General features: G+C 44.2%; 1 long non-coding RNA gene across 1 annotated transcript in view; it reads right to left on the bottom strand.

Annotated features, from left to right (window-relative positions):
* LOC116970647 overlaps positions 1-19,381 on the bottom strand; it is a 34,908-nt gene extending 15,527 nt beyond the window's left edge. Inside the window, exon 1 of the long non-coding RNA XR_004411230.1 lies at positions 19,212-19,381. This is a non-coding gene — a long non-coding RNA (uncharacterized LOC116970647). The remainder of the gene's footprint in view (positions 1-19,211) is intronic.
* Positions 19,382-23,022: the final 3,641 nt, after the last annotated feature.

Below are 23,022 nucleotides of genomic sequence, written 5' to 3' on the forward strand. Positions count from 1 at the left end.
CAATTTCTATTATTTCTTTCCACTTCCAAACAAAAATGTGGTTGGATTATTCAGCGTATGATCAACGTCGATGAGACTAAGCGCAGGCTTGCCGATCGCTTCGCACAGCACCTCCACTCAGTTTGCAATAACCAACCTGATCTCCCGGTGGCTCAACACTTCAACTCCCCTTCCCATTCCGAATCTGACCTTTCTGTCCTGGGCCTCCTCCATGGCCAGAGTGAGGCCCACTGTAAATTGATAGAGCAGCACCTCATATTTCGCTTGGGCAGTTTACACCCCAGCAGTATGAACATTGACTTCTTCAATTTCAGATAATCCCTGCTTTCTCCTCCCCTTCCCAGCTCTCCCTCAGCCCACTGTCTCCGCATCTTCCTTTCTTCTTCCCGTCCCCCCCACTCTCACAACAGTCTGAAGAAGGGTCTCGATCCGAAACGTCACCTATTTCCTTGGCTCCATAGATGCTGCCTCACCCGCTGAGTTTCTCCAGCATTTTTGTCTACCCATTCACACAAGTTCTGTTATCCCACTTTCCTCACACACTCCCTACACATTTGGGGCGATTTTACAGAGACAAGTTAACCTACTCGCGTCTTTGGGATGTGGGAGGAAACCCACTCGCTTGCAGGGAGAATGTGCAAAATCAACACAGACAATGCCCGAGGACAGGATCGAACACAGATCTCTGGCGTGTGAGGCAGCAAGTCTACCAGCTATGACACTATATTTTGTTTTCCAACACACACAAAATTATACGTTGATAACTTTGGTTAACTAATAAAATGAAAATATCCATTTTCAGTTTTAAATCTCCAGGTCACGCTATGTCCCCCTTTACAGCTACTGTATGTTTTAATTAAGTTCAAGATTATGGGGCAGTACATTGGCCATAAAGTTGCTGCCTAAATGTGCCAGAGACCCGGAATTGATCCTGAATATGGGTGCTGTCTGTATGGAATTTGCTCCTTTTTCCCTTTGATCGCATGGGTTTTCTCCGGGTGCTCTTGTTTCCTTCCACATTCCAAAGGTGTGCAGGAACCTAATTCAGACCCAACCCAAATTTAAAAATTTCCTTTTGTCTGGAGACTCTGTCTGACCTGTTGAGTTACTCCAGTTTTTTGTGTCTATCTTGAGTTTAAAATAGCATCTGCAGTTTCTTCCTACACACATGACACCATATGATAGAACTTTATTAATCCCAGGAGGGAAATTGTGTGTGTGTGTGTGTGTGTGTATATATATTATACACACACACATACATATATTTATATAGTTATAGATTCATATATAAATATATACAGTTTTGTTTTCTCGTTTATTACATTGTTTACAGAGCACTATGTTTACATATACTGTTGTGCTGCTGCAAGTAAGGATTTTATTGTTCTAACTGGGCATGAGCGAATAAAACACTCTTGACTTACGTCGCTAATGTGTGGGATAGAACTAGTGTACGGGTGATCGGTGATCGGCGTGGACTAGGTGGGCTGAAGGGCCTGTTTCCACGCTGTATCTTTAAATTAAACTAAAGACACTAAAACCAGAGGGAGTCTAAAGAAGGGTCTCTACCCAAAAAGTCACCCAATTTCTTCTATCCAGAGTTGCTGGAGTTCCCCCGCACAATCAAAGCATGGAATAATCTTCACCCTACCATAGTTACCCAACCAGACGCAACTAAATATAAGGTACCTCTTTTTTCCCCAAGAACCCTTTTTTGCTTTAGTCCAAGTCAAGAGTCAAGAGAGTTTTATTGTCATGTGTCCCAGATAGGACAATGAAATTCTTGCTTGCTGCAGCACAACAGAATATGTAAAGATAATACAGAACAGGAGATAGAAGTTCAGTGTATTTATATACCATAGACCATGTATATACACAATATATAAACAGATAAAATGCAATAGGCTGTTATTGTTCAGCCCTCCACCACCTCCAGTTTAAATTCCATTTAGAATATTTATGGAGGACCAGGAAACCAGAAGCAAGAGTTACTCCAAGGAGTTACTCCAGATCCAGGGTCAGGGAGTGATTCTGCGTTGGTTTTCAGTGGTCGCAGCGAGGCGGTGCCCGGACAGCAATGGCGGCCAGATCTCCCACAATTAAAAGCGAGGGAGAAAGTGCCCAGCGCCGACCAATTGCCGTGGCAGCGCGGATGCGCAGGGTGGCCAATGAGGTGCTGGCCGTGGTTGTGCTCATGTACAGGGGGAGGATGTGCTGGCTGTAGCAGTGCGCATGTGCAACGCGGCCTGCCGTGCTGGCGGATGAAGAGCAGGCGAAGAGCCAAGAGTGGAGACCCGGCGGCCCGGACACGGATGGCAGGCGGAGATGGAGATTGACGGACAGAGATAGAGACAGAGAGAGATAGAGAGGGGTGCCCGCCCAGAGTTGAACGGCAGGTGTCCTGCCTTGGCCGGAGGCCGCCTAGATTTCGAGGCGCCAGGCTTCAGCCTATGAAGCCTAGTGGTAAATCCGGCTCTGCGAGGCCCCCCTAGATCTCGAGACCCTAAACTTAAGCTTGTCCAGCTTATACGTAAATCTGGCCCAGGGATTCCCCCAACATCGAGAACATGTTTCCTGCCTCTAGCGTGTCCAAACCTTTAACAATCTTATATGTTTCAATAAGATACCCTTTCATCCTTCTAAACTCCAGAGAGTACAAGCCCAGCCACTCCATTCTCACAGCATATTACAGTCCCGCCACCCCGGGAATTAACCTTGTAAATCTACGCTGCACTCCCTCAATATCAATAATGTCCTTCCTCAAATTAGGGGACCAAAACTGCAGGTGTGGTCTCACTAGAACTCTGTACAACTGCAGAAGAACCTCTTTGCTCCTATACTCGACTCCTCATGTTATAAAGGCCAACATACCATTCGCTTTCTTCACTGCCTGTTGTATCTGCATGCTTATTTTCATAGACTAATGAACAAGGACCCCCAGATCTCGTTGTACTTCCTTTTCCCAACTTGATGCCATTTAGATAGTAATCTGCCTTCCTTTTTTTGATACCAAAGTGGATAACCTCACATTTATCCACATTAAACTTCATCTGCCATGCATCTGCCCACTCCCCCAACCTGTCCAAGTCACTCTGCATTCTCATAGCATCCTCCTCACAGTTCACAAGTTTTGTGTTATCTGCAAATTTGCTAATGTTACTTTGAATCCCTTCATCCAAATCATTGTAAATAGCTGCAGTCCCAGCACCGAGCCTTGCGGTACCCCACTAGTCACTGCCTGCCATTCTGAAAGGGACCTGTTAATCCCTACACTTTGTTTCCTGTCTGCCAACCAATTTTATATCCATGTCAGCACTCTACCCCCAATACCATGTGCCCTAATTTTGCCCACTAATCTCCTATGTGGGACCTTATCAAATGTTTTGGGTGGCAGACAGGAAGCAAAGAGTATGAGTAAATGGGTCCTTTTCAGAATGGCAGGCAGTGACTCGTGGGGTACCGCAAGGCTCCGTGCTGGGACTCCAGCTATTTACAATATATATTAATGATTTGGACGAGGGAATTGAATGCAACATCTCCAAGTTTGCGGATGACACGAAGCTGGGGGGCAGTGTTAGTTGTGAAGAGGATGCTAAGAGGCTGCAAGGTGACTTGGATTGGCTGGGTGAGTGGGCAAATGCATGGCAGATGCAGTATAATGTGGATAAATGTGAGGTTATCCACTTTGGTGGCAAAAACAGGAAAGTAGACTATTATCTGAATGGTGACCGATTAGGAAAAGGGGAGATGCAACGAGACCTGGGTGTCATGGTACACCAGTCATTGAAAGTAGGCATGCAGGTGCAGCAGGCAGTAAAGAAAGCGAATGATATGTTAGCATTCATAGCAAAAGGATTTGAGTATAGGAGCAGGGAGGTTCTACTGCAGTTGTACAGGCTCTTGGTGAGACTACACCTGGAGTATTGCGTACAGTTTTGGTCTCCTAATCTGAGGAAAGACATTCTTGCCATAGAGGGAGTACAGAGAAGGTTCACCAGACTGATTCATGGGATGTCAGGACTTTCATATGAAGAAAGACTGGATAGACTCGGCTTGTACTCGCTAGAATTTAGAAGGTTGAGGGGGGATCTTATAGAAACTTACAAAATTCTTAAGGGGTTGGACAGGCTAGATGCAGGAAGATTGTTCCCGATGTTGGGGATGTCCAGAACAAGGGGTCACAGTTTAAGGATAAGGGGGAAATCTTTTAGGATCGAGATGAGAAAAACATTTTTCACACAGAGAGTGGTGAATCTCTGGAATTCTCTGCCACAGAAGGTAGTTGAGGCCAGTTCATTGGCTATATTTAAGAGGGAGTTAGATATGCCCCTTGTGCCTAAAGGGATCAAGGGGTATGGAGAGAAGGCAGGTACAGGATACTGAATTGGATGATCAGCCATGATCATATTGAATGGCGGTGCAGGCTCGAAGGGCCGAATGGCCTACTCCTGCACCTATTTTCTATGTTTCTATGTTTTCTGAAAGTCCAGGTACACTACATCCACTGACTCTCCCTTGTCCATTTTCCTAGTTACATCCTCAAAATATTCGCCACATGTTCGCGGGTAGATGCCGGGGAGTCGCCTTCATGGTCCCGAGGAGTTCCCGCATCCTGGGAACTAGTCACGGCCTCATTATGATCACCGCAAATTTTTCAACATGTTGAACAATTAGCGGCTACTAGAATGAAGCCGCCATAGAGAATAGCAAGAATTCACGAGCCGTAGGTGGGTTGACTGGAGTACCTAGTGGGTTGCCAGGAGGTCGAAGGTTCTCGGAGGTTCTCGTAGGTTGTATGCGGTGCTGACCAGTGAATTTCATTGGCTCACTGGGGAAAAAAAGATAAGCAGTAGTTTTCAGAACCAAGGATATGTTAAATGTCCACCGAGCTTCACAGCCGTGTTTCTCTGACTTCTTAAAAGTTTTCTCCCCCCTTCTCCCCCCTCTTTTAAAGGACTTACCATACACTGTGCTTTAGCCATCTTAATTACAGCACCAACCTTCCTGTTCATCGTGGTGTGTGTCTGTATCACCTTGGCTTTGCACCGAGTGTCTAAAACGGTGTCTAAAAATCTCACAAGGGCTGGTGAAGGAAGTGATGTGTTTTTGTGTGTATGTGTTGCCAGTTTTTCAGGCGACTGCCAGCAACTTGACAGTCGCTGGCAGTCTGCTGAAAAATGAATGTCTCTTAGGTATAAATCCCGTTTGATCCTCATTTATTAATTTACTAAAATATTTACTTAGTCTTCTAGCTAGTGTTTTCGCTAATGTTTTTTGATCCGTATTTAACAAAGCAATAGCTCTATATGAGCCTGGTTCTTCTATATCTTTATCTTTTTCAAGTATTAATGTAATCGTTGATTCTGCTAGTGTTTCAGGTAAGATTTGTTCTTTAAAAGCGTACATATACATTTTCTGTAGACGTGGTGTAACTATGTCGTAAAAACATTTATAAAATTCATTACTGAATCCGTTTGGTCCTGGTGTTTTTCCATTCTTAAGTGTGTTTATTGTGTCTTCTATTTCCTTAGATGTAATTTGTGCTCCCAGTTCCTCTTGTTCCTTCAGTTCTAGTTTTGGAAGGTTACAATTGTCCAGAAATTCTGAAACTTTATTATTGTCTATTAGCGTTTTCAATGTGTATAAATTCTTGTAAAATTGAGCAAATCTTTTATTGATATCATTAGGTAGTGTTAATAATTCCCCTCTATCTGATTTAATCTTTAAAATTGCATGATCTTTTTCCCATTTTTTCAGTTGGCGTGCCAAAGGTTTATGGGGTTTATCCCCAAATTCGAAATGTTCTTGTTTTGTAATTTGGAATAGTCTTATAACTTTCTCTGACAATAATTTATTTAGCTTAAATTTCAGTATTAAAATTTTATTATGTTTATCCATAGTTGGATCTTTAGCATTATCTATATCTAGTTGTCTGATTTAGAAACATAGAAACATAGAAATTAGGTGCAGGAGTAGGCCATTCGGCCCTTCGAGCCTGCACCGCCATTCAATATGATCATGGCTGATCATCCAACTCAGTATCCCGTACCTGCCTTCTCTCCATACCCTCTGATCCCCTTAGCCACAAGGGCCACATCTAACTCCCTCTTAAATATAGCCAATGAACTGGCCTCGACTACCCTCTGTGGCAGGGAGTTTCAGAGATTCACCACTCTCTGTGTGAAAAAAGTTCTTCTCATCTCGGTTTTAAAGGATTTCCCCCTTATCCTTAAGCTGTGACCCCTTGTCCTGGACTTCCCCAACATCGGGAGCAATCTTCCTGCATCTAGCCTGTCCAACCCCTTAAGAATTTTGTAAGTTTCTATAAGATCCCCTCTCAATCTCCTAAATTCTAGAGAGTATAAACCAAGTCTATCCAGTCTTTCTTCATAAGACAGTCCTGACATCCCAGGAATCAGTCTGGTGAACCTTCTCTGCACTCCCTCTATGGCAATAATGTCCTTCCTCAGATTTGGAGACCAAAACTGTACGCAATACTCCAGGTGTGGTCTCACCAAGACCCTGTACAACTGCAGTAGAACCTCCCTGCTCCTGTACTCAAATCCTTTTGCTATGAAAGCTAACATACCATTCGCTTTCTTCACTGCCTGCTGCACCTGCATGCCCACTTTCAATGACTGGTGTACCATGACACCCAGGTCTCGCTGCATCTCCCCTTTTCCTAGTCGGCCACCATTTAGATAATAGTCTGCTTTACTGTTTTTGCCACCAAAATGGATAACCTCACATTTATCCACATTATACTGCATCTGCCAAACATTTGCCCACTCACCCAGCCTATCCAAGTCACCTTGCAGTCTCCTAGCATCCTCCTCTCAGCTAACACTGCCCCCCAGCTTAGTGTCATCCGCAAACTTGGAGATATTGCCTTCAATTCCCTCATCCAGATCATTAATATATATTGTAAATGGCTGGGGTCCCAGCACTGAGCCTTGCGGTACCCCACTAGTCACTGCCTGCCATTGTGAAAAGGACCCGTTTACTCCTACTCTTTGCTTCCTGTTTGCCAGCCAGTTCTCTATCCACATCAATACTGAACCCCCATGGCATTTGTTCTTCTAATTGTCTTTGTTCATTCTTATTCTTTTTGTTTTGAAAAGCTTGATACGAGATAATGACTCTTCTAATAAATGCTTTGAAGGATTCCCATAGTAAAGTGGGCGATATATCTGGTGTATCGTTTGTCTCAAAAAATAGGTCCATCTGTTTTTTTAGATATATACTCCCTTGTGGGTCTTTCAAAATTTGCGAGTTAAACCTACAGAACGATTTGTTCGCAGACATTCCTTCTAATTTTAAAACGAAAGTTAGCGGGGAGTGATCAGAAATTGTATTGGTGTGATATTTAGGGTTCATAGTATAAGGGATTAGTTTTGTATCCACTAGGAAATAGTCTATACGTGAGTATGTTTTGTGTACCATTGAATAAAATGAGTATTCCCTTCCAGTCGGATTCGCGATCCTCCAAACGTCTGCTATATTTGTATTTTTTATATGTATTTAAGAGTTCACTGGTTTTAGATTTCATATTACCTCTTTGTTTTTGCATCGATTTATCTAAGTACGGATCTAAAACACAGTTGAAGTCTTCTCCAATTATAACATTTTGGTAGTTAAATTCTGCGATTGTATTCAGGATTTTATTGAAAAATTGAGGATGATCAAAATTGGGCGCATATCTATTTACCAAAGTGATTGGCATAGCATGGATCTCTCCTGTAACTATAAGATATCTCCCTTCGTTATCTGATATAATGTTCTTTGATTTGAATGGTATTCCTTTGCGAATAATAATTGCGGTGCCTCTGGATTTCGAAGTATGTGAGGAGTGAAATGTTTGGCCTATCCAATTCACCCTCAATCTCATCTGATCTTGATGTTTAAGATGTGTTTCTTGTAGAAAAGTAATGTCCGTGTTGTATGATTTCAACTGAGCTAGTATTTTGCCCCTTTTAATTGGTTCATTAATACCCCTTATATTCCAGCTACACAGTGTGATTCCTCCCATTTTCTTTTGTTTATCATCTTGCATTTTCGCTGATTTTAATACCCTTATTTATTACGGTGCATCCATACCTCAGGACTCTGGATATTTGGGGGGTGTTTATATTACTAACTTCCTTGGTAGATCCCTTTTGTGATTGTCCTTGAAAAAAAAACATAGTTGTCACATATTGTGATTTAAAAAAAAATAGAACAAGTAAAATTACAGTGTCTGGAGTATTCGACACTGTAGTGAGCATCCCACCCGCCTGTGGTATTCGACATCTATTCGACTTCCGAAGTTGATGTACAATTAGCTCCGCTCCCTTTATTACTCTATTACTATTACTATTACTCTAAACCTATCACCCAATTACACTATATGTATATATATATTTCATTCAGACTTATCAGATCTTGTGTTCAGCTACTGTGAAATTTATATATCTAACACTTTCGTCTACTAATTAGTTATACCTTTGATAATAGTAAGCTGTTGGCTGAAAGGGTTAACCAGAATCAGGCTCCTGGAATTATGCCAGGTACCCGAGTCTCCTCCCTTCCCCACACGAATTACATAGCACTTAAGCTTTCAGTATTATCTACGTTAGTTCTAAAATTTGTTATTTATTATTTCTTTATCCCTGCTTGACTGTCTCGCTCTATATATGAGCTAGTCAGTCTTTTTAACACATTATTACATTTTGCCCATTATATAGTTCAAGTTAGTTTCCATTTATATTTCTATATTAGTATTGTTAATTATTGTTAATTCTCTATATTTTGTAAAGCTATTTTAAGATCTTAAACCACCATTTGTCCTTGTGATGTTTTCCACATTCGGCTCTGCTGTTCGTCTCTGTGTTGCTTATCAGTCTTTCCTTCATTTTGAACAAAGAATGTCCTTGAGTTGAATTCCAAAGCGTCCAAAGGAGATAAGGTGTATAGACCAGCGCACGTGGAAATGCTCTTCCATTTTAAACTTTTAGAGAATGGTGTTTCTTCCCTTATCTTCAGGTGTTCTCTGTGAAGTAATAAAAGGAAAGAATTTGTCCATATCGTCCCGCTGCCTTGATTAATCTTCTGTTTCTGCCACAATCTCTTGGGCATATTTATAAGATGCGTCTGAATTAGTGAAAGTTTTCTCTTTTCCCTTGAAAGTAATGCGCATCCTGGCCGGATAAAAAACGCCACATCTGAAATCTTTAACTCCATGGAGAATCTGTCTTGTCTGTGAGAACTTTCTTCTCTTTTGCACGATCTCATAGGGATAATCCCGGAGGAGTTTGATAGAGTCTATTGTCTATTGTTTCTCTCAGGATCAAATCAGATAGTCCCAATCTCAGTTTTTCCATGCGCTTATGTCTGAGCCTAAATCAAACTGGAGAAAGGCTTAAGAAGAGGGTTCACAGTTTAAAATGCATGTGATTGAACGCACAGAAAAACTAATAATGGGGATGTCTTAGTAAAAAATATTATTAAACATATGTCCTAGAGGTGAATGGGAAACAAATAAGGAATTTAGGGGATTAGGAAAAATGAAGTCTCATACTCAAGTTAAAGGAAGGGTGCAGAAACAATGGTACTTTATGGCGCTTTATTTGTCACATGTACAGTGAAATTCATTTTTGTATACAGTTCAGCACAAGTATCACTGTACAGAAGAACTTAGATACATCTTAATAAGCATCGCAGATACAGTACAAGCCATTATCAAAGATATTACCATTGTCAAATTCACAAACATAATTGACCCAGCCATTCAAATTGCAGTAAATTGATGAAAAAGTCAAAGGTTGGCAACACTGTGCCGTATAATTCATCTCCTTATCCTTTCTCAATAATTTTCTACACCATTAACATTTGGAGGGCCAAGTCGAATAGAAGAGCAGTTATTAAATTAAGCAAATTTTTTAAAATGTCAGATCAGAGTGCTCTTCTAAATGAAACACGTTAGCATGCAAACACAATAAATAATTTGGAATCTATACTTAACTAAAAACTCTCATCTTGTCCTCTTCCGGTTTGCATTGTTTTTACATTTGCGCAAAAACGGTACCCGATAGAGCTACGATTTTTTGCCACCTTACCCGCCATTCTCCTGTTCTGCAAGCGCACCAAGTTTTATTCTGATCGGTGGAATATTACAAACGTTGTTGACCTTCTCTCCTGTCATTCGCCGGGACTGCGATGCCTCTTCCGGCACCCGCTGTCAATCACCAGCGGCGAGAATAAAGTTGAAGGAGCGGAGTGAGCAGAGTGCGGGCGGGGGCTGTGTTCCGCGGGCGGGATCTGTGTTTCGCGGGCGGGGTCTACGCTCCCCAGGTGGGGGCTGCGTTCCGCGGGCGGGGGCTGTGTTCTGCAAGCGGGGGCTGTGTCTGTGAGCGGGGGCGACCACCATCACGATGAGCCAGGAGCCGCTGAGTGCGGATGAAGCCTGGAGCCGCTGAGTGAGGTTGGAGCCGGGGCCGGGAAACACTGAGTGAATCCGGAGCCAGATACGGGTGCTGCTGAGTGAGGTCAGGGCCAGGAGCCGTTGAGTGCGTTAGAAGCCGGGGACGGGAGCCTTTGAGTGAGGCTGGAGCAGGGGCCTGGAGCTGTGGTAGGCCACGGCAGCAGTAGGCCACGGCAGCGGTTGCGGTGGGCATCGGCAGGGGTAGGTAGCGGTCGGCAGTGGCAGCGACAGGCCACGGCAGCAGCAAGCCACGGCAGCGGTAAGCCACAGCGATAGGCCATGGCAGCAGCAGTGATAGTCCACGACAGTGATTGACCACGACAGCGATTGGCCTTGACAGCGGCAGGCCATGGCAGGGGTAGGCGAGGGCAGCTACAGGCGAGGGCAGCGGTAGCAGTAGGCTACGGTAGCTGCCCTCGGCAGACCCCGCCTAAAGCCGTCCCCTTCCCTTGGCTGCAGGACGCTCCCCGCTAATCCCCACCTGAAGCCGTTCCGGTCCCCGGCTGCAGAACGCTCCCGCCGGCCACCGCTTGAAGCCGTTCCCCTCCCCAGCTGCAGTCCATTTGGCCCACAAGACCTATACTAGCCTTAGAAAAGTCCATTTGGCCCACAATGTCCTACTAGCCTTCTGGAAACCAGTCCAGCTGGTCCACAGCACCTGTACTAGCACAAGAAATGTCCCTTCGACCCACAATGTCCTACTAGCCTTCTGGAAACCAGTCCATTTGGCCCACAACACCCCTCTTCACCGGTCACCGCCTGAAGCCCTCCCCATCCCCCGGTTGCAGGAAGCTTCCCCCCCCCCCCCCCCCCCCACCCTGACCCCGACAGCCCCCGCCTGAAGCTATCCCCCTCCCCGGCTGCAGGATGCTCCCCCTCCCCCATCGGTACCTGACAGCCTGACGGCCTGAAGCTGTTCCCCTCCCCCGGTTGCAAGAAACTCTCCACCCCCACCGGCCCTCGACAGCCCTCGCGTGAAGCCGTCCCCCTCCGCCGGCTGCAGTACAGCTCCCCCCCCCCCACGCCCACCGGCCCCTGGCAACCTCCGCATGAAGCCGCCCCCCTCCCCTGGCTGCAGGACGCTCTACCCCCTACCCATGTGCCCCCGACTGCCCCCGCCTGAAGCCACCCCTCCCCTGGCTGCAAGACACTCTCCCACTGGTCCCCGCCTGAACCGGTGAGGAGCGGCAGGGATAGGCCATGACGGCGATAGGCCACGTCAAAGGCAGGCCACGGCAGCGGCTAGGGTTGCCAACGGTAGGTTATGGCAGCGCTCCCCGCTCCCCCCTTCCCCCAACAGGCCCCGCCTGAAGCCGTCCCTCTCCCCCGGTTGCAGGACGTTATTCACCACCCCCCTCCCCCCCCTCAAACGGCCCCCGACAGCCCCCGACTGAAGACGTCCCCCTCCCCCGGCTGCAGGACACGTGTTCTAAGTCACAATGGGAGCCCAATGGGCAGGAATGGCTGTGCCGCCAGAGAGCCGCTAGGAGTGGATGAGGGGGGGGGGGGGTGGTGGTGGTCGAGGTGGTGGTCGAGGGGGGATGGAGTAAGTGCGTGGAGTGGGGTGGGGGAAGGGCAAGTGGCGGAGTGGGGGGGGGGGGTTAAGGGGAGGATCAGGGGCATCACAATGGGAACCCATCAGCCGCGCCTGCGCAGTTGGGGGCTATGCGTAGGTGGTGGAATATTGCATTGGGGGACCAGGCCTCCCGTGTGAGAATGGGACCCAATGGGTCCCACTTAGTCTAGTCTCCTTTAAAATTGCAACCTGTTAGATTCATAGAGACATAGAGCTATACAACACAGAAACAGGCCCTCTAGCCCAACTCATCGAAGCCAACCAAAGACGAGGAAATTAATCTCCTATTAAATCTATTTCAGCTCAAATGCTGATGAGAACATCACCACGTGCTATTTTTTTCCCAAGTACCATACCATCATGATTTGAAAATGTAATCACGGTGCCATCAGGACCTAGGGCAAATTCTGGTTCGCCTTATGTAATGTTTGGGATCAATGCACAACATGCAATGCAATGCAATGGTCACCAACACTCAATATTAATTTGGGACATGCAAGGAATATTGGCTTTGCCAGTGTTACAAAGATCTGATAATTGAATTTAGTAAAACAAAACCCAATGATCCAAAATCAGCCCAGGTCAGTCTTTTTTATTTTCTCCTGTTGCACAATGTGTAAAAAATGCTAGAATGGAATGAAACATTCAGCATTTGGAGGCTGCTCATGGAGTAATCAGATTTTCTTGGAGAAGTATAATGGGGGAAAATGAAGAACTAAATGAATCAAGGTCAGGCAGTTTAAATTTTCTTCTACATTTGTTGATTTGGCCGCCAATCAGCTTAGTTCAGGATCTAGTTGTATAATTAGATAGTTGTTGTCCTCTTGCTATGTCTTCAGGGAACCCCTTAATTTTCGGAAAATTTGCTTTCCAAACCTCCGACGTGCTTGTGAAGATGGAAAACCAGCATGATAGGTATCAAAATATAAAGACTCATCATAGTACCATCCCTTAGTATCAATGAGCTGCCTTTAACAAATTACTTTAGTCTGGCATGAATTTCATGAAGCTGCTGTTTTTTTTGCCAGATAAGTATTTATTAGGCACAATGTCTGTCGGAATATGCTATCAAATGTCCCCTTCCCAAGCTGTAGTCCAACTCAGCCTATTTGCTGCATTGCAAATGAAACCAAAAATGATAGAACACACAGAAAACACGTTTTTCTTTTTTGCTTTTAAAAAACTTCCCATCAATTTCATTAAACCTAACAAAAGGTAACGATTTTAATGATTTCAATGTTGTAGTCTTTTAACTGACCCCCTGGAGCTGAAATATAATTGGCAGCATTTAACAATATAATTAGATGGAAATAACAATTGAAAAAACATTCACTCACTCTTCTGGAAAGCAGCAGGGAAACAAAATTTGAATCATAACACCTTTAGATAAAAGGAGATGAATGGCAAACACAGCAGAATTATAATAGCTGACTAAAGGAGTCAATGAATTCATATTAAAGGCGCTTATTTTAATCATGGTGTGAAGTCTTAATCGCCAATTAAGAGGATGTAGTAACAATTAAATCAACAGATTGTGGTAAATAATAAACACAAGGAGAAGGTAACATCGAATAGATTCCAGCAGCATCTAATCCAACACATTAGTTTTGTTATAAAATTCCAGATTATTTGGCATGTTATCTGTAATGTTTTGAAGCACAATTTATATATAACCAAAGGGAAAATGGTTTATTTGCAATGCAGAACATGCCGATAAACTGCTGATGTGTCTGTGGCAATGCTACATTACTGCAAAGCAGACACCACACAATTATCCTATCTAATCAGGGTCACAATAAGAACACAAAAAGCTTAACATGAAAAAAATAGGAGCAGGAGGAGGCCACTTTGCACTCAACCTTGCCCTGCCAATCAATATAATCAACGTTGGTCTTTCTCGTCTCTCCTCGTCTCTCTTCTGTGCCGTCTCCCCAAAATGCCAAATTTCCTGTTTTTTTCCCCCAGAGGTTTATCTGCGTATTCTTTAAAAAGCCCCAATGTCAAAGTCCCAAGCCTCTAGAATGTTCCTGGTTGGACAATTCCAGAGATTCACAGCCTCCCTGAGATATCCAGAGAAAAAGATGTCCATGCTTAAAGATATATTACATAACTCACAGCTTCTAGTCTCAGGCAATGCCAAGTCTTCCTCTAATTTTTAGCCTTCAAACCAATTGAGCACCAAGTGATATCTGGATTCTCATGAACTCCAGCAGCTGACTGGTTTATGACACCCACGTTACTTACAGCAACTGGTGACAGAACCATATCACTAGAATTTAGAAGATTGAGGGGGGATCTTATAGAAACTTACAAAATTCTTAAGGGGTTGGACAGGCTAAATGCAGGAAGATTATTCCCGATGTTGGGGAAGTCCAGAAGAAGGGGTCACAGTTTAAGGATAAGGGGGAAATCTTTTAGGACCGAGATGAGAAAAACATTTTTCACACAGAGAGTGGTGAATCTCTGGAATTCTCTGCCACAGAAAGTAGTTGAGACCAGTTCATTGGCTATATTTAAGAGGGAGTTAGATGTGGCCCTTGTGGCTAAAGGGATTAGGGGGTATGGAGAGAAGGCAGGTACAGGATACTGAGTTGGATGATCAGCCATGATCATATTGAATGGCGGTGCAGGCTCGAAGGGCAGAATGGCCTACTCCTGCACCTATTTTCTATGTTTCTATGTTTCTATCAGGTCAGTTTTTCCTCTCTCTGCCAGACTGAGGATGAATAGGGTTCAGTCAAATAAATATTTATTTTCTATTGTTCCAGAGGAAAAGAGCACTGAAAATCCCCAGAGCTGATGAAGGGTCAGCGACCTGACACACTGGGCAAATTGTAACCACAAATGAAAGATGTGTCGAGGACTGAAGTCCAATCTCTTCACAAATATGTGAGGTCATGTAATCACTAACAGTTGTAACAGTTTACTTGCAAAACACCACATTTCAACAACTTGCATAATGAGTCTTTGGTTTGACAGATAATAGTCCATTCACTGACGAATGTTACATTGCTGCAAAACAGTTATGCGACTTACCTGTCGTTCTGCTGACTGGTTAGCACGCAACAAAAGCTTTTCACTGTACCTCAGTACACATAGCATTAAACTAAAACTTTGTCCGATCAAGAACACAATAAAAGCACACACAGAAAAACATGCAGAACAATATGTACCAATTTTAAAAAGGCATTCAGAAGGAATTAGCAATAAAACTAATTCTTATAGTTTTGACAGAGGCATAGTGGATGGATGACTGGTTCATTTTGTGGAGGCACATGTTTTATCAGATGAAGTGCATTTACTACTCTGCTGGCAGGTTGAGACCAATCATTTACACTCAACCCACCTAGGCCTATGTGATCTCCCAGTTGCCAAACATTTTAACTCCCCTTCCCATTTCCACACTAACCTTCCTGCCCTGGACCTCCTCCACTCTCAGAGTGAGGCCACATGCAAATTGGAGGAACAGCACCTCACATTTTGCTTGAACAGCAGTATGAACATTGATTTCTGTAATTTCATGCAACTCCTGCATTCCCTCCCCTCCTCTTCCCCTCTCTCCCTCCTCCCTCCCCCACCCTTGTTGTCCTACCAGTTCCACTGTTCGCATCCTTGCTTCCCCTCTCATTAGCACATCTTCCCCAGCCAACAATGGACTGCATCCTTCCTGAGATCATCTGTTGCCACCCCCGATTTGTTCTGGTCTTTTCTCGCCTCCAGTTCCCCCCACCCCTCCGCCCACCTCTATCTTTAAGTCTGAAGAAGGGTTCCGACCTGCAACGTCACCTATTCCTTTTCCCCAGAGATGCTGATGCTGCCTGACCCGCTGAGCTACTCTAGTATTTTGTGTCTATTTATGAGACCATGATTGTTCCCCACTCTAACATCATAAGCTGATCAGCTTCAGATCCTCCAGAATGTAACCCCCCTCATCTGCGTAGGCGCAACAAACCCAGCCGTCTAGATTAGATCCTTTATTTGTCATTCAGACCTAGAGTCTGTTGCTTCCCTTACAACCATTCCTCTGCAGCCCTTCAGATCAAAAACCCACTGAAAAAATGATAGATGTCCTTGGATTAATTGCTCAGCAGCATTCTCATCCAGTATTAAAATTACTGGAATAAACGTTGGTTGTAAAGCAGTACGCTTTAAAGCTATTCACTGAGGACGACTTTCTAGATGTCCAATAATTCTACTGTAAATCAAAGTGGCAGCAAAGTCTTCAACTCCATCATTTGAATCTCAGTTAATAATAGTTTTGAAACTAACTTAAGAGATAGCCTCTACGAGAGGGCTGTTGAAGGACAAAAGCAGATAACAATATCTCGGTTGCACCCGATTGCTAACAAGGTCACAATGTTCAAAGAAAAGCATAAATTAGCTTAATGTTATATGCGACTCAAGATTTTTATGAATTGAATTGAAAGATACAGCAAGGAAATAGGCTCTTTGGCCCACTGAGCATAGGCCAACCATTGATCACTCTTTCACACTAGTTCTATATTAGGCCATTTTTGCATCCATTCCCTACACATTAAGGACAATCAACAAAGGTTAATTAACCTACAAACACGTACGTCTTTGGGACATTGGAGGAAACCAGAGCACCCAGAGGCAGGGGCGGAAAATCCGGGGCGGCCAGAGGGGACATGTCCCCCCCCATGTTTTGAGAGGTGGGGGACATCCCCCCCCCCAAGTTTTTGTGATCCCGATTTTAAAATCTCCGCTTTCCGCGAGGCAGTGGGTGTGGGACTGATTATCGAGGGCGCGATGATTGGAGGAGGGAGGAGTGGGGGGGGGGGGGGGATGAGGATAGAGCGCGGCGATTGGAGGAGGGAGACGTGGCACAGACCTGCGCCTCATCCGCAGGCAGGATCGATCCCGGCCTGGTCTCCGGCGCTGTCCCGAGGCCCCCCCCCCCACGGGTGGCCAGAGAGGTCGGGAGTCAGATGCGAGCTGTACCGCCAGGCCCACAGCTAGCACAGAGAAACAGCACAAAACCCAGCTCAACTCTGCCTGTCCCGCCAAGTAAACGTACAACCCTGGATGGGCTTGCGGGAAATATGGCCAGCGTGGAGAAGCAGTGCTGGTATCCTGTCAGTCCAGACAGGGCTGTAGTTAACCCGGTGAGACAGGCAGAGTTGAGCTGCATTTAGCGCCCGATTGAGCTTCCTAAGCCTCGTGCCTGTGTGTGTGAATGTGCGCATGCGCACGTGGCCGCCAAAGAATTGTGTCCCCCGTCCCCTCCATGTTTTGATAGCGAGTTCCGCTCTTGCCCAGAGGACACCCACATGGTCACTGGGAGAATGTGCAAACTCCACACCAACAGGAGCCTCGATAAGGATTGAACCCAAGTCTCTGGCGCTGCGAGGCAGCAGCTCTACACGCCAACCATGTTTCAGCATTTAACTTGGTCATAATGGGAACAAATGTAAAGTGAATTAGATTGGAATTACATAACTGGGTCACATATATATTCATACTGTACGATAAAATAGCACCAATATGAAATGAACTGCTTCACACTTACTGCTGTAAAGACATTCATCAATCAAAACTACTTTGGGAAATAGTGAGAACCATGTTTTAAAAATGCTGTGCAACTAGTAGTGCAACAAAGCTAGATCATGGGGCAATTAATGTCATCTGATTAGATACGTAGCATTTGTGGCTCCAAATTAGCTCACTTCATTGCTCCACTGATTAATTGTATATTACAATTCAAGAGCTCTAGCTTTTGCTTACTTGCACTGCAAACACACTTTTCCATTTCCTGTTTAAAGTCTAGGAAGGTCATTAATTCAGGAGATTGTGTTCAATGTTAAAGTTCTATTCCAGTTTCCATAGCAATGACACTAAATATGAAGGTCAGAAGGCAAGGGATGTTACATATGCTAGCTTTGGAGAGAAGACTATGTTATCCGTCAAGGATATAAATGTCAAAATGCAAAATCAGATCTAACTAAAAGTGCAAATTAATGGACTAAAAAAAGTGATTTAAAAAAAAAATTCTCTCTTTAAATTGCTACAACTTGCAGATGATGGATCATTGTCTTAATTACAAAACTAAGGAAAACAGCCTTAAATTAATTGGAGAGAAAAATAGAGTTTTAATTGAGAAACAAGGAACTGCAGATGCTAGCTTATGCAGAAGGACTGCAGTAACTCAGTGGGTCAGGTAGCATCTCTGGAGAAAATGGGTAGGTGTTGTTTTGGGTTGTGTCCCTTCTTCCAATTTAATTTATCCAAGATAGAATAGAAGAATAGAATGCCTTTTATTGTCATTCAAACAGCTTGATTCTGTGTTCTGTGTGCTGAAGCAAAGCAAGAATTTAATTGTCCTATACAGGGACACATGACAATAAACTCACTTGAACTTGAGCTTGAACCTGATTTGAACGAAATTGCATTTCTACAGTCTTAACATTACAAAAAATCCCAAGACCCACACTTAACACAATTTACACAAACATCCATCACAGTGAAACTCCAACACCTCGTTAGGCCCCGCTCCTACTCATTTAAACCCCGCGATTCCAGCGGGAGAAGTTGCCGTTGCGGGAGATCCGAAAAGCGGTCTCCCACCAGTGACCTGCGAGCTCCCGATGTTCCTGTCCACCGGGCCTGCGGCCGGAGCCTCCGAAGCTCCGGAGTCGGGTTGCAGCCGTGCGCCACCACAGCTCTTCCCGCTCCGTAATCGGCCAGCTCCGCGATGGCAGGTCCGCAGGCTCCGCGACTGGAGCCCTCAGGTTAGTACCGGCCAGAGGCCGCCGCCGGCTCCATGATGTTAGACCCAATGACATCGGAGACCCGACAGGGAAGAGATTAAACGGTTTCCCCCACCCCCCACATATACACAGCTAAAAAATAATAAAAACTAGAATCAAAAACATACATTTAACAAAACAAAAATGTAAAAAAAGACAAATAGACTGCAGTCGAGCCGCTGCTGTTAGGCGCCGCCACACCACGGTAGATGTTGTAGAAAGAAAACTTACATTGAATGAGTGGGAAAAGTAGGAAGGTCCTCATACGGAAACACGACATGGAGAGAGTGCAGTGTTATTCACCGGTGTTTTGACATTTAGATAAACAATTACTAATTTTGACATAGATGAGTGCATATAATTAATGAGATCATATTACTATTAAAAAATGCATTCAATTTTACAATACCTTCAGGCTTTGTGCCCAAAATTCTAGCTTTTCCCTGTTCATGTACCTTACACCGTAAGCAGTAATTACACTTAGCCTTCCTCAAATGACAATAAGGAGAAAGGAAAGTAAAACTATGTAAATACTGTGTCTCTTTTCCTCATATCAGGCCCAGCTTTGCACTACCTGTTGTGTTGAGCTATGTAAAGATTATTAAAGCCTGTTAGGTCATCCTCAGCTGGTTTTCTCAGTTGGAAGGAGTGAGGTAAGAAAGGGGGTGACACACGTTGAGTCTGAAGTGGCGATTATGCATTCAATTGCACAGCTATTGATGTCAGATGTATTGAGCTAATGTTTTTATGACATGACCATCCTGCAAAATGGGTAGATTGAAAACACATCTGAAGCTGAATATGTCCATGAAGTGCTGTTGGCCACCAGATTGCATTCCTCGGCAATCAGTAATCTTATGGGCCAGCTTCGATTACCATTACGCCAGGGCACCATCCTAGGTTCAATGAAGGTGCGGGAGGCCATCATGCCTTCAGCAGCAGATGTGTCTGGAAGTGAGGTGCAAGCTGATTGAAAGTACAACATTGGAACATGTGTAATAATCAGCAAAACAGTATACAGTAGGGAGAGGTAAGTGTTTCCATATTGAGCAGAAATCTCTGTGGTCCTGCAAACACTTTATCCAGCCGCACCATTTTGACGGGAAGGAACAGAAAGCACGGTTGTTCCTTTCCCGGGTTTATTTTTAAATTATGACTTGCAATTAAAATACATCAAAATTAAATGAATCTGTTCAGCACCAAATCAGTTAACAACTCAATCCTCTAAATTTCCAAAACTGCATAAAGCAAAAAACAGACGAGAAATGGAAATACACATTGTGCCATTATTTAGATATTTTCTGTTTCAGATCAGGATCTAGGAATGGACCACCCAGATATATTTAGGAAACCCTAAGAGTTAGTGAAATTATAATCTACATTTACCAAAACATGAGAGAAAAATGTAATTTGATTTTCTTTCTTAGTAGGACGTGTAAATAACTGATAAACTTATTCAAAATGTCATTGTGTGATCTTGCAGAGACGATAATTGAAGCAGAATTAATTAATCGCCCACTGCGCCCTTATTGTCTGTCAGCAGATACTTCCTTTTACTTAAATGGTGATCCAACAAACTGTAAATACAAAAGAATAAGATATCATAATAGAAGTGGATTTGAAAATATTTGGATCAGCAAAGAACAAATATAAAGATACATGTCCAACTCGGAAGGTTCATTTCCTTGCTTTTCGTTCTTGAAGGAAGCTAGAATTAGAACAATATGTGCTCAGGAAGTGTTATTTCCTTTCTCTGATTTGTCTTCCTTTTAAATATTTTGTTTGAGGAGAGATTTCAATTAAAGAAGTTATATAATTGCAAATTTGAATATTATTGGCACACACTGCTTTTTTCCCCTTTAGAAAACTGCATATTTTTGCAGAAGGTCTTTAGAAGGTCTCGCATCATTCAGTTTATATTCAAGGTTGCAATTCCATGATATACAGTAGCATATTCAGTTCAATGAGAGCAACATTCTATGGTGACTCCTTCATGCTTTGGTAAAACAGAGTGGGAGCTATATTGGACATTGGTGGCACTCCAGGGAGGTCCATTGTGAGGAGTTGGGGGCATGTGGGGGAAGGTCCTGCACACATTCCAATGGGTGGAGGTGTGGGAGACAGAAGGGCTCCAGGATACATCTGGTGTTGGGGGAAGGGGAAGGTAGGGGTCACCCATAAATGTTTGGGAAGCAGTTGTGGGAAGAGAATAGCTTGAAGCCATTTCTTATGGTCATGAGCAGGGGAAGATTAGACTGCTATTTGTGAGTGGAGAAGTTATGGGGAGGTGAGAGAGAGAGCGAAGGGAGTCAGACATGGAAGATTTCAAGACTACATGTCCCGAGTCAATCTGTAATGCTCTCAGAGTATTTTGGTCATATGAGTTTAAACAGATAATATCTAACTTTAACCAGTTTTTGGTGGCTGTATTCTCATAACCAATGCTTCTCCAAGTGAGAATTAATATTGTCATTGATAATGGTTTCTATGTTTATTCTTTTGTCTTTAAAAAAAAGATTATATTGTCTCTGATACCAGTTCCATATCCAAAGAACATTGAAAGACTGGAGTTTCTGCCATCTCCAGTCCAGTTTATTTCAAAAACCTGGCGTATGTGTCATCTCGACATGTAAGGAACGGCAAGCCGTTTAGTGCCTCCTTTAGTTAAACCAAAATCTCTTGTTATAGTACATTTTTAATTTTAGGTTTATTTTCATTATGTATACCGAAGTACAGTGAAAAATATTTGCTATCCAATCATATCAGATAATACTTTACATAAATACAATTAAGTCAAATTCAAGCATAATAGGCAAAGCAAAGGGGGAGATACAGAGTGCAAAACATATTTCTTAGCACTGTACGACACTATACGATAGAACTTTATTTATCCCAGGAGGGAAATTGATATGCCAACAGTCATAAAACACAAGATACAGGAAACATGAAATTAAAGTGACCAGTGGAAAGGATTGGAGATGTGCAAAGTTTGGGGAGGGGATCAGTCTACCCCATGACAGAAGGGGGAGGAGTTGTACAGTTTGATAGCCACAGGGGAAAAAAGATCTCCTGTGGCGTTCTGCCCTGCATCTTGGTGGAAACAGTCTGTTGCTGAAGTTACTCCCCAGGTTGACCAGTGTGTCATGGAGGGTCCAAGATGCTACCGCAGTAGCACGCCAGTTCCATAGACAAAGTCCAATGTCGGCAATGGGGTAGAGGTGAATCAGACATTACACTAGCTGATGGAAGGACCATTCAGAAGCATGGTAGCAGAGGAGAAAAAGCTGTTCCTGAATCCATTGATACATGCTTTCAAGCTTCTGTACCTATTTTAAAATGTACTTTATTCTGAGCTGGACAGGTAGTTAGGTACACTGATACCAAGGGCTTTGTGTAGAATGGACATATTAATGCCATTCTGCTGACGACAACAACTCGACAGAGTTGCTTCCACAAGGTACATGAGTTGAAGTAATAAACCACCTATCGCAATCAGTCTCGCCAACAGTAAATCTTTGTAAAATGAAGAGAAATGTTGTATTGTATTGTATTGTATTGTATTCAAATTTATTGTCATTGTCTCAATTAGAGACAACAAAATGAATTTCCCTTTAGTCAGTATCATAAAAATAAATAAATAATAAATAATAAAACATATTAAAAATAAAATAGAATTTAACAAAAAGCATAAACACAGAAAGTCCACGACACAACATAACACAATGGCACCAAGGTGAGGAAGGCACCATAGTCCAGCCAGCCTCCCCTCCGATCTTCCCAGGTGTTCACCCGTGGTCGGGGCCTTCCGAGCACCCGCAGTCGCCACCCCGGGCGGCCCGATGCTCAGGCCCTCTCGCCGGGCTGATGGAACGCCGACGCCGAACCCCGATGGTGAAAATCCTCCTCAGCGGCCTGGACCTCCCGATCAGCCGCCTCCCACCGGAGTCCGCAGCTCCCGAATCCACAGACCGAGCCAGGCAGAGTCGCAGGACCCCACGATGTTTGTCAGCGCCGCCCGCGTTGGGAGCTCCGCGAACCACAGCTCCAGGATGTCAGTGCCGCAAGCCCAGCACTCCGGGCTCCAGACGGCGATCCCCGGTAAGGCACCGCCAGCCCCGCGATGTATCAGCGCTGTCCCGCCGCTGCTGGAGCTCTGGTCGGTCCAGGCAGGAAAGGCCGCGCCAATCCAGTAGGTAGGCCGCTGGGGGGGGGGCGAGGAC

The sequence above is a fragment of the Amblyraja radiata genome, chromosome 3 (assembly GCF_010909765.2).
Source record: "Amblyraja radiata isolate CabotCenter1 chromosome 3, sAmbRad1.1.pri, whole genome shotgun sequence".
Taxonomy (NCBI): Eukaryota; Metazoa; Chordata; class Chondrichthyes; order Rajiformes; family Rajidae; genus Amblyraja; species Amblyraja radiata.